The sequence below is a fragment of the Macaca thibetana genome, chromosome 6 (assembly GCF_024542745.1).
Source record: "Macaca thibetana thibetana isolate TM-01 chromosome 6, ASM2454274v1, whole genome shotgun sequence".
Classification (NCBI taxonomy): domain Eukaryota; kingdom Metazoa; phylum Chordata; class Mammalia; order Primates; family Cercopithecidae; genus Macaca; species Macaca thibetana.
Window position 1 is genome coordinate 3,455,779 of NC_065583.1, and position 15,139 is coordinate 3,470,917.

The 15,139-nt window shown below is 55.4% G+C and overlaps 2 protein-coding genes across 2 annotated transcripts in view; both read left to right on the forward strand.

Moving 5' to 3' along the window:
- COL23A1 (collagen type XXIII alpha 1 chain) overlaps nt 1–15,139 on the forward strand; it is a 362,528-nt gene that overhangs the window by 275,731 nt on the left and 71,658 nt on the right. The window lies entirely within an intron of this gene.
- The window catches only part of NHP2 (NHP2 ribonucleoprotein), a 170,049-nt gene continuing 167,118 nt past the window's right edge, over nt 12,209–15,139 (forward strand). Inside the window, exon 1 of the mRNA XM_050794258.1 lies at nt 12,209–12,218. The gene's annotated coding sequence lies outside the window, so the exon portion shown is untranslated. The remainder of the gene's footprint in view (nt 12,219–15,139) is intronic.

Below are 15,139 nucleotides of genomic sequence, written 5' to 3' on the forward strand. Positions count from 1 at the left end.
GCACCCCTGAGCTGCCGGGGACAGCATGTCCTCAGGTGAACCCACTGGGGGCACAGCCCACCAAGCTATTTGCCTGTCCCCAGCCTGCCTCCCCATGCTGCGGTGTGGTGAGTGCCTGTGTGGGGAGTGGTGCTGCCCATGGAACCCGGGGACAGGGCTGACCCAACTCCCAGTCCCTAGTGCCTGCAGGGCCTCCCGTGGGTGTCCCTGGAATGACCACATGAGTGACAGGCCCTGGGATTGGGTACAAATGCCCATTTTGAGGCAGAAGAACCTGAGGTGTGAGAAGTTGAATGTCTGAGGTTATCTTAGCTCATCCTCACACGACCTGGAGAGGGATCAGGACCTCAGCTGGGCAGCCCCGAGGCAGGAGCCGGCTTGTTCCAGGCGGCACTCACAGAAGCACCACACAAATCCAGGTCTTTCCCCTTTGGGAAATGGCCTTTGTGACAGTAGGGATTCGGACTCTCTTGTTCACAAGGGAACAGATGAACATGATCTTTTGAGGCCACATGCAGTAGCTCACACCACCAGCACTTTGGGAGACCAAGGCAGGTGGATCTCTTGAGGCCAGGAGTTCAAGACTAGCCTGGCCAACATGGCAAAACCCCGTCTCTACTAAAATACAAAAAAATAGGCATGGGTCAGTCGCAGTGGCTCATGCTTGTAATCCCAGCACTTTGGGAGGCTGAGGCGGGCGGATCATGAGGTCAGAAGTTCAAGAACAGCCTGGCCAACACAGTGAAATCCCATCTCTACTAAAAATACAAAAATTAACTGGGCATGCTGGCGGGCGCCTGTAGTCCCAGCTACTCGGGAGGCTGAGGCAGGAGAATTGCTTGAACCCAGGAGGTGGAGGTTGCAGTGAGCCGAGATAGTGCCACTGCACTCCAACCTGGGCAACAGAGTGAGACTCCGTCTCAAAAAAAAAATTAAAAATTAAAAAATAGTCAGGCGTGGTGGTGCACACCTGTAATCCCAGCTACTTGGGAGGCTGAGGCAGAAGAATCACTTGAACCTAAGAGGTAGAGGCTGCAGTGAGCCAAGATCGTGCCACTGCACTCCAGCCTGGGTGACAGAGTGAGACTCTGTCTAAAAAAGAAAAGAAAATGGTATTTTGAGCTTTATGCCCTTCCATAGCAGCTCTGAAGGAATGGCCCTGCTAGATGGGGTCCCTGATCCCAGAAACAGAGACAGAGGGAAGGAGGGTCAGCTCCTTCCAAGGGGCACCAGGGATGAAGAGAGAGCCCAGGCACATGAAGAGCCTCCTTTCTTCTAGAAATAAAAAGTGCTGCCCTGCTAAACATAGGGTTACCATGTGGCCTAGCGAGGTATATATCCCAAGGAGCTGAAAGCAGAGCTCAGAGACTGGTCTACCAGTGTTCTGGCAACATTAGCAAAAGGTAGAGAGAGAGCAAGTGTCCACCACCAGAGGAATGGATGAGCCAAATGTAGCCTACCCATACAATGGAATACTACTCAGCCATGAAAAGGAATGAGGTGTGGACACATGCCACAGCACAGAGAACCCTGGAGGCGTTGTGCTTAGAGAAATAAACTGGTTGGAAAGAACAGTTACTACAGGATCCCACCTCTGTGCAATATCAGGATGTCTAGAGTAGGCAGATACGTGAATGTAGGCAGATGCATGGACGTAGGCAGATACGTGGGCGTGGGCAGATGCATGGATCTGGGCCCATGCGTGGAGCTAGGCAGATGCGTGGACGTGGGCAGGTGTGTGGACATGGGCAGGTGCGTGGACATGGGCAGGTGCGTGGACGTGGGCAGGTGCGTGGACGTGGGCAGATGTGTGGACGTGGGCAGATGTGTGGACGTGGGCAGATGTGTGGACCTGGGCCCATGCGTGGACCCAGGCAGATGCGTGGACGTGGGCAGATGCATGGACCTGGACCCATGCATGGACCTAGGCAGATGTGTGGACATGGGCAGATGCGTGGACCTAGGCAGATGCGTGGACGTGGGCAAGTGTGTGGACGTGGGCAGATGCGTGGACGTGGGCAGATGCGTGGACAGGAGACAGATGAGATGCTACCAGGGACGGGGGGTGGGGAGTTATTGCTTAATAGATACATTAATAACAGTTTCTGTTTGGGGCAATGAGAAACTTCTGGAAGTAGGCACTTGTGATTGCTGCACTTTTACTTGTTGTGCATGTTCTTATTTTTATTTTATTTTATTGTATTTTATTTTTGTTGTTTTTGAGATGGAGTCTCACTCTGTTGCCCAGCAGGCTGGAGTGCAATGGTGCAGTCTCAGCTCACTGAAACCTCAGTCTCCTGAGTTCAAGCGATTCTCCTGCCTCAGCTTTCTGAGTAGCTGGGATTACAGGCACGTGCACCACACCTGGCTAATTTTCCTATTTTTTTTAGAGACAGGGTTTCACCATGTTGGCCAGGCTGGTCTTGAACTCCTGACCTCAGGTGATCCACCCGCCTCGGCCTCCCAAAGTGCTGGGATTACAGGCATGAGCCACTGCGCCCGGCCTGTGTATGTTCTTAACGCCACTGGACTGTGCACTAAAAAATGGTTAAAATGACAAATTTTACGTTATATATATATATGTGTGTGTGTGTGTGTCTGTGTGTGTGTGTGTATATATATATAACCACCATTTTTTTAAAATTATGTAATAACAAAATATAGTCTATCGATGCAACAGAGTATGATTCAGCCTTTTAAAAAGGGAGGCGACCTCGTCATCCCCGGTTATAACACGATGGACCTTGAGGACACCATGCTCAGGGAAGTAAGACGGTCACAGGACAAATAGTGCTGAGCTCCGCTTGTGTGAGGTACCCAGAGTCATCCGAGTCACAGAGGCAGAAGATAGGATGTGGTCGCCAGCAGCCGTGGGGAGAGAGGATAAGGAGGCAGAGTTTAGTGGGTAGAGAATGAGGATAAGGAGGCAGAGTTTAGTGGGTAAAGAATTTCAGTTTTGCAAGATGAGAAAGGCTCTGGAGAGGGATGGCACCGGTGGCTGCACAGCCATGCGACTGTGCTTGACGCCGCTCAACTGTCCACTTCGGAATGGTTACGATGGGAGCTTTTATGCTATGTATTCTACCTCAGCTTTTACAGAACAGTTTAGAAATTTACAAAGACAATGTAATCTTCCAGAGACCACGGGATGAGCTGTATGGTATGTGAGTCATATCCTAATAAAGCTGTTTTAAAACCCTGCTGCCCTAAACACAGCTGGACACGCCGTGGCCGCCCTCTCAGGGCGAGGACAAAGCGCTGCCGACGGCCGAGAGCACGGCCTGCCCACACCCCACCCCTGGAGTGTGCGGGAGGCAGGGTCCAGCGCGCTGGGCCCACGTGGCCTCCAGGCCCACGGAAGGCCCCCACAGCGGGGAAAGGAGGGTGTGAGACACCGAGGAGCCCCCTCTGCTGACAAGGGCCAGGCACATCAGACCCGGCCTAACAGCTGAAACTTTTAGCGGAAGCCGGACCTCAGCCCTGGCCCTGGGGGTCAAAAACAAGTCGTGAATCGCCCCAAGGCCCCTGGGGTGCGAGTCAAGGATGCGTGGGAACTGGGCGGGCCTTGTAGCCTCATGGGCCAGGATCTGGGAGCAGCTCCTCAGGCCCCCAATGTTTCCTCTCAGCCTCGGGCTCCTCTGAAGCTGTGGTCTGCAAGCTACACAGCTGGTGCGGCTTCCTCAGACCTCAGCATCCTGCAGAGCTGGGCAGCTGAGGGGCCAGGCATGGGGGCCACGTGGGACCTGTTCTGAGATGATGTGAGGGGACGCAGGGCTGTGTCTGCCTGTGCATAACCTGGGTACACACTGCCCGGGGCCACGGGGGCCTCATCAGTGCCCACTTCTTCCCGATGCAGGTGGCTCTGTGCCAGCGAGGCCGACCATTGTTCCGGCCTGGGGACCCAGCACCTTGGGTCCCCATTAATGGCCCTACTCAGGAGATGCAGCCATGAGCCAGCGTACAGGAGCCCTGCACTCAGGGAGCTGATGTTCCAGCAAGAAGAGAGAAACCATAAACTCCGAAAAGCACATAGAATAAGCTATGCAATTTTCATAGAAATAAGTGCCTGGAAGAAGCTAAAACAGGAAAATGTGACAATGAATGCATGAGGAGACACTTGAAAACTGAGGCTGGTGGTCACGGAAGGCATCCCAAGGAGGCGGCAGGCATTCAGCCATGCAGGGATGGGCAGAGGAGAGCCCCGGGCAGAGGGAAGCTGGTGCAGAGGCCCCAAGGCAGGGCAAGCCTTGCAGGCCTGAGGAGTGATGGCGGGGCATGTGGCCGGCTGTGGGGAAGCAGTGGGTAGATAGGGCAGGGGAGGCCTCCTTTCTTACAGATGCCCTGGGAGTGACCCACAGTTCCAGTTTGCCTGAGACTGACCTGATTTCAGCACTGAGAGCCTAGGGAAACCCCTCAGTCCCCAGCAAACCATGACAGTCGGTCACCCCAGTGCCCACTCAAGCTCCAGGGGATGCAGAAGTTAAAACTGGGCTATGCCAGGCTGCTGCGCCCTTCCCTCAGGAGGGCGCTGGTCCACGGTTCCCAGGAACCCCAAGAGTTCCCTGTTCAAGGCTGGCAAGGGTCAGCTCAGCTGGGAGCAGATGGTGCGTGTTGCGTGGCCAGCTTCTCCTGGCAAGTGCCTGCCAAAGGCCGTGCCCACCCCTGCCGGCCATGCCCCAGGCCTCACCTGCCCACCTAGAACCTCTGAGTAGAGTAGGGTGGGACCTTTAGCAGGCAGGTTATAAGGAATTCTCATGAAAATAAAAGCTCACAGGAATGACCTTTTAAGTTTAAAAAAAAAAAAAAAAAAAACAGAGCTTTTCATTCTCTGAAAGCAATAAATCCTGGCCTTCGTTAAGTTCAGAGGAGTACATGTGTCAGTGATTAAGGCTTGGGGTGAATGGAGAGTTGAGGAATTTGTGATCTTTGGGGTGTGCTTTACGTGCGCCTTTCCGGAGCCTGTTTTCCAACAGGAAACAAGATCCCAGGAGATGACAGGCTCTGGGGCGAAGCTCACTTGCGTTGCACAGATCTGGGACTGACCAAACCTAAAGCCACAGGCCACCAGCCCGTGTAGCAAGAGCCATGTCCTCAGCCCCCATCCACCGCTGGCCGCCCAGCACCGACACAGCCTGCACCATGGCTGTACCTGCCGCCTGTGCAGGTACCAGTAGTCCCGCTGCCAGCATCGGCAACATGCTTCTTTGTAGCCAGCACCTCCCTTCACCTGGGTACAGGCTCTTTAAATATTCTGGTTCACCTGACCTCCACCCTTGAGAGTCCCTTTCTTTCTTTTCTTTTCTTTTTTTTTTTTTTTTTGGAGATGAAGTCTTGCTACATTGCCCAGGCTAGAGTGCAGTGGCACGATCTCGGCTCACTGCAACCTCCACCTCCCAGATTCAAGCAATTCTCCTGCCTCAGCCTCCCAAGTTGCTGGGGTTACTGGCATCCACCACCACACCCAGCTAATGTTTTGTATTTTTATTAGAGACTGGGTTTCACTATTTGGGCAGACTGGTCTCGAACTCCTGACTTCAGGTGATCCGCCCACCTCGGCCTCCCAAAGTGCTGGAATTACAGGTGTGAGCCACTGCGCCCAGCCAAAATCACCTTTCTGGAGTTCCTGCACCCCTCCCCTTCCTGTCCAGGCCTGCTGGCTAGTCCGGCCCCTCCAGGGATGTTCTCATGGCTCTGAGCCCCTGTGGGCAGGAAGGGTCGTAGTCTCAGGCACCCTGAGGGGCTTTTCCTTCTTCCCATCGGTTTTGTTCAGTCCTCCCTTCAGCTGCCTGGCCTGAAGGGCCTGGGGAGGGGCTCTGCCAGGCCTGAGAAATGACCTGTGGCTTGGCTCCCCATCATGGCACCCACGTGCCTTACGTCTGCCAATCAAAAGGGCTCCCAAGCAGCCCCTCTCCCTTTAAGTCTCTGCTGGAAGGCACCGAGGGCTGGGGGCTTTCAAAAGGCAGTGCTTCTACTAGAAATCGCTGATGCTCTGCCTCCCCGGGCACCCTCAGTTCCTTGACTGGAGGCACTTACAAGAGCCCTGACAGTCTGATCCGGAGACCGTGACCAGCCCTTGTCCCCTTCCCGTTCCCTGCCCCTTCCCGTCCTTCTTGCTGCACCCTCTGGGTGGGACATGCCATGTTTAGCTCTGGTGCCAAAACCACGGTCATTTCCCTGAAGAGGAGGAACTTAGGAGAGCATCATTTGTGCAGGCAAACGCCCTGGCCTGACCAGCTGTGAGCCTCAGATGGTCACTTCTCCTGTGGGCCTCAGGGTTTTTTTTATCTGTAAATGGGCCCAATCTTGTACATCTCAGAATTTTTTTTTTTTTTTTTTTTTTTTTTGAGACGGAGTCTTGCTCTGTCGCCCAGGCTGGGGTGCAGTGGCCGGATCTCAGCTCACTGCAAGTTCCGCCTCCCGGGTTCACGCCATTCTCCTGCCTCAGCCTCCCGAGTAGATGGGACTACAGGCGCCCACCACCTCGCCCGGCTAGTTTTTTGTACTTTTTAGTAGAGACGGGGTTTCACCGTGTTAGCCAGGGTGGTCTCGATCTCCTGACCTCGTGATCCGCCCGTCTCGGCCTCCCAAAGTGCTGGGATTACAGGCTTGAGCCACCGCGCCCGGCCCATCTCAGAATTACTCAGAGGATTGAAGAGATGGTAAAAGCCCCCAGCACATGGCCCGCTGGGCTCAGCACGTCAGCAGATTCTACCATCCCCAGCCCACCAGGCACCCTCTCGCCTGAGCCCCTGGGGAGATGTCTTGGGACTCCAGAAAACACGGTGTGGTGGAGTGCAGCCTGGCTGGTGTGCAACCAGCGTGCGTCATGGGTCTGGACTCCTTAATCCCATTGGAAAAGTTTAACTAAAGCCGCTCCTAACTCAGGGAGACGAACCAACCTGGAAACTGCAGGCATTTTGGACGGCACAAGGAGGGCGTGCTGTGCCTAAACGGGGCTGGAGTCATCTCGGGTCTCCAGGGCTGCCGACCACACTGGCCTTGTAATTAGACGTTTAACTCACAGACCTCTGAGAGCCATCCTGGGCAGCGTCTATTTTGTGAGGTTCCCGGTATTTCAAATAATAAATAAATAACAAATGCCAAGAAGAGGTTATGAAAACCGTGGACTATTTAACCACTCTCCTTTAATAAGTATCTTCTTTAATGAGAGAGAGTCAGGCCGTGTTAAAGGACACGGCTCTCAATCTGAACTGTGTGACTCTACCCGCGACCAGCGCACGGCCTCAGAAAGCCCATTAACCTCCCTGTGCCTCGGTTCCTTCATCTATAAAATGGAGATAACGACAACAGCCTTCCTCATGGGTTTGATGTCAGGAATATGTGAGTTAATACCATAGACTCGAGACTGGTGCCAAGCGCAAAGTTGATACTCGATAAATGGTGCCGGCGGCTCTTGCTTTTATTAAACGCTGTTGGAGGCCGCTGTGGCTGTCTGGTATCTGGTGCTGTCAGCTCCTTTGTAGAGCACATGATTGTCCACATTGGAGGCCCCCCATGAATGTGAGATTGGGGCCACCCACCACCCCCGCCCCTCCTGACAGGGCCCTATTCATTCATCCACCAAATGGCACCATGTCCAAGCCAGCTTACCAGGGCTGGTCACTGGGTTCATCGGGGTCTGTCACCAGCCTGGACAATAACCATTGTTCCAAACAAACATGACGAAGACCATGGCGATGCCTTAAAACCCCAGCAGCCTGTGGTGTTGGCTTTCCAAACTGCTTCAGGACCTTCCAACAAGCAGCAGGACCCAGTGCTGTTCGGCTCCCGGTTCAGCATGGCAGATGGTGGAAGATGACTCTGGGGGGACATAAGCAGCTTCAGAATGAACTGTATTTGTTGAGAAAGAGGCTGTGATTTCAACTCCTGGGGGACCACAGTGCCCATAGCCCTGGCTGAGCCAGAGTAAGCTGGCCAGCCTCTCCGGGTCTCAGTGTCCCCTCCAGGAGCACTAAGGTCCCCAGGCCCACCTTAGAGACACCCACCAGGACACACCTACTCCTGCACTCCTCCAAGGGACAGAGGACTTTGTGAGGCCAAGCTGGGAATGTGCAGAGAGAACGCTCCCTCGTCTGGGCCGTTTTCAGCTCTGAGGTTGGTCTGAGACTCATAAAACAAATGAAATGGTCTGGGGAGATGTTTTAATGATCTGGTCTTGGAAGCGCGTATCCAGGGATCTCGACTGCCTTCTCTGCTCAAGGCGCACTCCCTGATGGCCCCGTAGCCCCGGCAATCTCAGAGAGCTCCAGACTGAAGGTCTGGGAGGATTCAGGCCATCTCACCCCACTTCCTCCCAAAGTTCTGGGAAGAGGATCATAGAAAGGGGCTTCCAGTGGTGCTGAGAAGGACCAGGTCTGAAGGGACACTCGACACGTAGTGGGATGAGAAAAACTTGGCCATGGTCACGGTGGAAATCACACACACATGTTCAGGGGACAGACTCTGAAGTCAGGTTCCAATCCCAGTTCTGCCATTTCCCCACTGTGTGACCTTGGGGACGCCACCCTCTGTGACTCCACAGTGCCAGGCCCCTCACATGGGACACTCTGCTGTGGCTGTCTGCATGGCTGCCAGCAGCATCCCCACAGCCTCCATCAGGCCAGCCGGGCTCACAGCCTCGCTCAGGGGTAGTTTGTTTTGTTTTCTTTAATTGCGATAAAATACACATACCAGCCGGGCACGGTGGCTCACGCCTGTAATCCCAGCACTGTGGGAGGCCAAGGTGGGCGGATCACCAAGTCAGGAGTTCAAGACCAGCCTAGCCAACATGGTGAAACCCCGTCTCTACTAAAAATACAAAAAATTATCTGGTGTGGTTGCAGGCACCTGTAATCCCAGCTACTCGGGAGGCTGAGGCAGGAGATTCGCTTAAACCCGGGAGGCGGAGCTTGCAGTGAGCCGAGATCGCGCCACTGCACTCCAGCCTGGGCAACAGTATGAGACTCTGTCTCTGAAAAAAAAAGAAAAAAAATACACATACCATAAAATTTCCCATCTTAACCATTCTTAAGTGTACAGTTCAGCGGCATTAAGTTTGTTCACGTTGTCACGCAACCATCACCACCACCATCCCTCTCCAGAACTCTTTTCAGGTTGCGAAACGGAGTCTCTGGACCCACCAAACACCGAGCTCCCAGCCTCGCCTCCCCTCGCCCAGCCCGCCAATGGCACCCACCATTCCACCTTCTGCCCCTGTGAATCTGACGGCTGCAGGAGCCTCCAGAAGTGGAGACATTCCGTATTTATCTTTCTGTGTCTGGCTTACTTCACGTTGCGTGGCGTCCTCCAGGCCCATCCGTGCTGCACCTTGCGCCAGGAACTCCTTCCCCTCTGGGGCTGACTCACATCCCGCTATATCGGTGCGTGTCTTGTTTGCTCACTCTTCTGTCCACCGACGCTTGTGTTGCTTCCACCTTTTGGCTATCGCGCCTGGTAGTAATTCTTGACTTCTCTGGGCCTCAGTTCTCCTGGTCTATAGGAAGAAAAGAGTAGAGAGAAACAAAAGCACTTTACAGAGGGTTGTATGGATTCCATGAACCCCCTGTCCTCAGGTGCTGGCCGAAGGGGAAGACCAGGGTCGGGGCTGAGGGTGGAGCAACCGGTCAGGAGCCCACAGGAAGCAGCCAGGCCAGTAGGGGGAGAGGGAGAGGCCTGAGCAGGCTGTCCCCAGTGCGGCTGAGGTGGGGGGCTGCAGGCTTGTGAAGGGACCTTGATAAGACAGGCGTTGCTGGAGGGGACGTCCTCGGGGAAGGAGGTTCCTGGAGGGCTGGGTGGGGGGAACCACTCAGCCAAATCCCTGTTGCTTGGGCCTCAGAGGAAGCCTGCTGGGGTTTGAGGGCCCCCTTTGGAGTTGATCAATGGTGCGAGTTCTCCATCCCAACCAGAGATGAGATTTGTATGAGTTAGAAATGGTTTCATTTTGTCTGGCCTCGAACAGCGCTGAGAAAGCCGTGGGCCTCCCTGGAGTTATCTACTGTGCTGATGCTGCTCTCAGACTTCCAGAGTCATTGGGCAGCGAGCTGGAGGCCTCACTGGCTTGTGCTGGACCGGGCACCTTGAAATGTCATTGAGAAACCTCATGTCCAGAGAGCTCAGCCTCTGCGTTCTCATCCCGAGGTTCACAGCCGGGCAGTGATTAGGGACACGGAAAAGCTCCCGGCTTCCCATGGGGCTGCCCTTGCCCTTCGCTCAGGGTGCAGCCAACGGCTCCATTGGCCTCAGCACCTCGAACTTGCCTACAGAGTTCCTGAGGTGGAATCACTGTGTCTCCAGCTTCACCCACCTGGGGACTCGTAAGAACCAGTTACGCGGTGGCTCAGGCCTCTAATCCCAACACTATGGGAGGCCGTGGCGAGATGATCACTTGAGCCCAGAAGTTTGAAGCTGTAGTGAGCTGTCATCACGCCACTACAGCCTGGGCAACAGAGTGAGAGCCCAAACACACACACACACACAAAGAAAAGAACCCACTTACATTAAAGCCCTGCATTTTAATGACCCAGAGGCCTCTGCAGCTTGGTGTCCCAAAGAAGCACCCCGTTTGTACCCCGGGCTGGTGCATCTGCTGCCAGCTCGTCTGGTTCATGATTCCACAAGGCAGGTGTAGTTACCACCACTCGCAAACCTCTGTCCTCCTGAGTCGGAAACTCTAAGGTTCAATGAGGTTGAGTCAGTTGCTCAGAAGACACAGCTTCCCCACCAGTCAGGTTCTTCCCCTCCTGCTCTGGCACACCCCTCGCCCCAGCCTCTGAAAGGAAGTTTCGCAAATGCCACGGTGGTGGCACCCACGGTGAAATACCGTCGTTCCCCAGCAGCCAGCCCCTAGCTCAGAGCTGTGTGGGTCCCATGCAGAGTGGGGGACAATGGCCTTCTCCCAGCCCAGGGTGGTCTTCAGCGCTAGACCCTCCAGCTGGGGCAAGTTTTCCAGCAGCATCCTTAGGCAAGACCCGGCCTATCCCTTGCAGCCTCAGTTTCCCCTTCTCCACATGAGCAGATCAATCAAGACAGACTCCCAGTGCCTTCCTGAGCGTCTGAGTCTCAGGCAGCAGGAGGAAAGTTTCTTCTACTTGTAGAAAAGAAGAAAAACAAGAAACAAGGGAAAACTCTGGGGCCAATCACCTGGCCACAGGCGTGGTTTTGCTTGTTGGAGCCAGGTCTGAGCTGCAGCCAAGCTGGCCCTGCTCTTCCAGGGGGTGGGGCAATCTCCTGCACACCAGGCCCAGATGCCCTGGGGCACAGCCAGTCCCGGCAAAGGGACCACAGCCCCAGGGGAACGGCCTCCCTCATCACCAAGGCCACCTGCCCGGTGGCTCAGCATGTGGGGCACAACTGTCCTTGCACTTGGGAGCCACAGACTATGAAGGCATCCAGGAAGCTCCAGCAACGCAGCGTTAGGCAGGTCGCTTCACCTGGCTTAGCCCCAGAGTTCTCATCTGTGCAGGGAACACTAGCCCCTTCCTCAGAGAACTGGCAGGGCAGAGGTGAGCCTGCTGGGTGGGCACGGGGGGTCCTGGAGGAAAAGGGTCACAATTTCATGCTCACTGGGTGAGCAGCCGGCTTGGCACCCCGTAGATGCTGAACCCAGGTCACTGCCCGTGCTCTCAGCACCTGATAGTCCAGAGACTCAGGAAAGGCTGTCCGTCCTGCCCCCACTCCTGCGGCTCCTGCAGTCCAGTCTCCAAGCCCGCCTGGCCTCTGTGTTGGTGAAAGCAGCAGCGTGGGAGCCCACGGTCAGCAGGAAGCCCAGCTCCAGCACACACGCCCTCTCCCAGGGCCTCACCGCCTGTCTTCTCGCAGTCGGGGAAAGGAAGGGTGGAAGGCACTGCCTATCTCACTGGCACATGCACGTCAGACCAGGCGGCCCTGTGTCTCTCCTAAGCCCTGGAGCTTGCTGGACTTGCCGTCTTTTCCGGAAAATCCCAGAAGCAGTGAGGAGACCTGAGGCCTCCCTGCCTGTCCCCTCCCTCCCTCCCTCCCTGTCTCTCTCCTTCCTCCCCTGAACACACATCACTTGGTCCTGTCGTGTGGTGGGAGCTGGGGACACAGAGTTGCCTGAGATGCAGAGTGCTTACTGCAGGAGCTCCTTTGTGCCAGGAGGGAGAACCGAGCACGGCAGAAAGGGCGAGTGACAGAGTAGGGGACCGAGTGCAGGGGCGGCGTTTGCCTGATGCCGAGAAGGAAGGGGTCCAGGTTGGGGGCTGGGGCAGGATGATGCCCAGGGGGGTCTCTGGCTTGGCTGCTTGGGTGCTGCTGGGACCTGCACTTAAGTAACAAGGGAGGCGGGGGGTGCGTGGGAAGTCGGGAGGTGAGTTTGGATTTGGAAGTGGTGCCTCCCCGTGGAGTTGGACATTCAGGTCCAGAGCTCAGAATGAAGGGTAGACCGCTTGTTCACCTGCAGGTTGGCCACATGGTGCCCCCAGCACTGTGCCTGGTTAGGATCAGCCCTCAGGAGTGTGCACGACCAGCTTCATTCTCTCCCTGCAGGAGGACCGTTTCAGTCAGGGTCACATCCAGCCTGCCTGGCCAGCGGCTCATAGGCCCGGCATGCCCAGCAACGCCCCAGTCCTGGCCAGCTCCAGGCCTGCAGGGAGCACCGCCCAGTGACACTGGGAGGCAGGCCCTCTACTCTGCCTGGGCAGCTGCCCACCCTGCCAGCATCCCTCCCCATCGGGCTCTGCCTAACCGTGCCACCCAGGAGAGCCACCAGACAAATCCATTAGTTCAACCACCCCAACGCAGGCAAACGTCCTCATCTGGCTTCAGTTACCCAGACAGAGAACTTCCTGGTCGTACCAGTGGTGCCCGTCAGGAAAGCACAGTGCTGCTTTGCCTTGGATCTAGCAGAGTCTGGCTTCTTCTCCCACTCATGGCCCCTTTCCTGCTGTGCCCCACATTCTGCCTGTGGCCTGGGGCCCGCAGCTTCGCTGAGCTGAGCACAACCTGAGGCCTGGCAAGAGCCCCGAAGCTTTGTGGGTGGCCACTGGGCCTTCTTCCTCCTACAGCCAGAGGAACACGGTGCTGCGTGTTCTGGGGGGTTCCCATTCCCACACATCGCTCTCATTGAAAACAGGTCCAGAGAGGAGGAAAGGCACCCCCCGGGGGTGCTGACCTGCCCCCCAAACCTGGGGCTTAGTTAATACCCAGGGCCAGTCATCCGGTGTGACTGGCTCCGGAAGTTCCCAGGCACCATCAGCCCCGCACAGGCCACTCACTGGGGAGGAGATCAAGGCAGGTGTTTCGGCCACAACGGGTCTGAGATGCTGGTGGGACAAGCACGTGGAGATAGGAAGGTAATTGCGTCCAGTGTGGGTGTCGCAGGCCTCGGCCGAGAGCGTGGGCCTGGAGATGCCTCCTAAACTATAAACCCACACAGTATAAGGAGCTGTTGTCTGTTCTGGGGGTCCCGGAATCCTGGCCTTGCCAGCTCCACACAGCCCCTGGCAATTCCAGCGTAAACCCCAAATTCAGGGTCTGTGTCCAGGATGGGAGAAACCAAGGGCTACGTCCCTGGCATGCGTTTTTGCCCTTAAAACACAGGGAAGCAAGAAGTAGCATGTTTTTCATTTTTAAATTTTGTTTAACCATCCTCACCTCAAGTCTCCAGTCCATGAAGATGGCAAGAAATTCAGTCTCGCCTGAGCCCTGGGCCTGCAAAGCTTTTGGTGTGTAGCATAGTACGGAGGGCCCCTCTCCACCTGAAGGGATCTCTTCTCTCTCACTGCTTCTCAGAGACTGGCCCTCCCTCCTCCCCTTCTCTTAACAAAAGTCGGGAAACACCTCCCACAAGACACACAGACACAAACCTGCATACACAGACACACACACAGAAACACAGACACACACACAGACACTCCCATGCACACAGACACAAACCTACATACACAGACACACACACAGACACTCCCATGCACACAGACACAAACCTACATACACAGACACACAGAAACAGAGACACACACAGACACATGCACACAGACACAAACCTACATACACAGACACACACACAGACACTCCCATGCACACAGACACAAACCTATATACACAGACACACAGAAACAGAGACACACACAGACACATGCACACAGACACAAACCTACATACACAGACACACACACAGACACTCCCATGCACACAGACACAAACCTGCATACACAGACACACACACAGAAACAGAGACACACACAGACACATGCACACAGACACAAACCTACATACACAGACACACACACAGACACTCCCATGCACACAGACACAAACCTGGATACACAGACACACACACAGAAACAGAGACACACACAGACACATGCACACAGACACACACAGAAACACAGACACACACACAGACACTCCCATGCACACAGACACAAACCTACATACACAGAAACACAGAGACACACACTCACATGCACACAGACACTCATAGACACACACAGACACACATGCACAGACACACACACTTATTTTTCCATCCTGCCACAGGCGCGATCGGGGCCAGTCTCCTGCATGTCCTTCATGGTTGTTCTGGAAACTCGAGGGGGTTTGACGTTGGCTTTTGCAGGAAAGGGCAGTGCCTTGTCATAGGGTCACAGCCTGTCCCACTGTTGCCTCCAGGCCCAGCCCAGAGCCTGGCATGCAGTGGCTGAGCAAGACGTATCAAATGCCATTTACACATTGCAATCTTGTACCTGCACCCAACTTCGCTGAAACAGGGGCAAGAAGGGGCGCCGGGAAGGATGGCAGTGAGCGCCACAGAGGTGAGGGGAGGGAGAGGGAGGCCTCAGACCTCTGCTGCCACGGCCAGAGCCAAAGCACCTCCTTCAGCGTTGAGGTCACTCTGGTCTCGGGGCCTGACATGGGCAAAGGGCTAGAGGCGGAGGTCGCGGGGTCTGCACCGTAAATTCAGAAGGGCTTACGGTGCGCGGATGGAGGACGGATGTGGACGGGAAGCCCCAAAGGCAACTGAGCAGCTCCCTGGCTCTGGGGAAGGAGGAGCTGGAGGCCCCAGCGAGTGGCGAGGACTGCGGGCGGATCGCGTAGCGCCTGTCGTGACTGAATTTCAGCGCTGCGCAGCCGTGACGGCCTCTTCGTTGTGTTGGCTTTGTTGTTTTACTTTAGTGAA